Here is a 452-nt window from a genome sequence, read left to right as displayed (position 1 = left end):
GTCTTGGAACATAGGTGACCCCTTGAAAAAAGATCAAATATGACTGAGAAACGCAAAAAGCATTGACAGGCACACTCACATGCAAAAGGATTTGACAGAGTCTCTCGTAGTACTCCCTTCTTTTTTAACACAACCCCTTCTCACCAAGCTACAATGTTGTCTAGAGATTGCGATGTGTACAGATTAAGATTTGGGTGATTTTCAGGGAAAGCTGACTCTTGGGCAAGGCTCATAAAGTCCAACAAGGTAGGAAGATGTATTTCACTTTCCAAACCTTGCTGAAGTGTTTGCTTCAGCAGCACATATACTAAAATTGGAATGATACAAAGATTAGCATGGCTCTGCACAAGCATGACATGCAAATTCATGAAGTGTTCCATATTAAAGAGAAAAAAGAAAGAAAGAAAAAAGGAAAAACCAAGCTAAAGGATTACAAAAAAGGTGGTTGCAAA

General features: G+C 38.5%; 1 non-coding gene across 1 annotated transcript; it reads left to right on the top strand.

Moving 5' to 3' along the window:
- Positions 1 to 283: 283 nt before the first annotated feature.
- LOC115069068 lies at positions 284 to 386 on the top strand. The gene has a single exon (XR_003848397.1). It is a non-coding gene; the product is annotated as a U6 spliceosomal RNA (small nuclear RNA).
- The last annotated feature ends 66 nt before the right edge of the window (positions 387 to 452 follow it).

This window comes from Nannospalax galili, unplaced genomic scaffold (genome assembly GCF_000622305.1).
Source record: "Nannospalax galili isolate Female #2095 unplaced genomic scaffold, S.galili_v1.0 C47356965, whole genome shotgun sequence".
NCBI lineage: Eukaryota > Metazoa > Chordata > Mammalia > Rodentia > Spalacidae > Nannospalax > Nannospalax galili.
The sequence above is the reverse complement of the archived record's forward strand: the minus strand, read 5'-3'. Positions and strand labels throughout refer to the sequence as shown.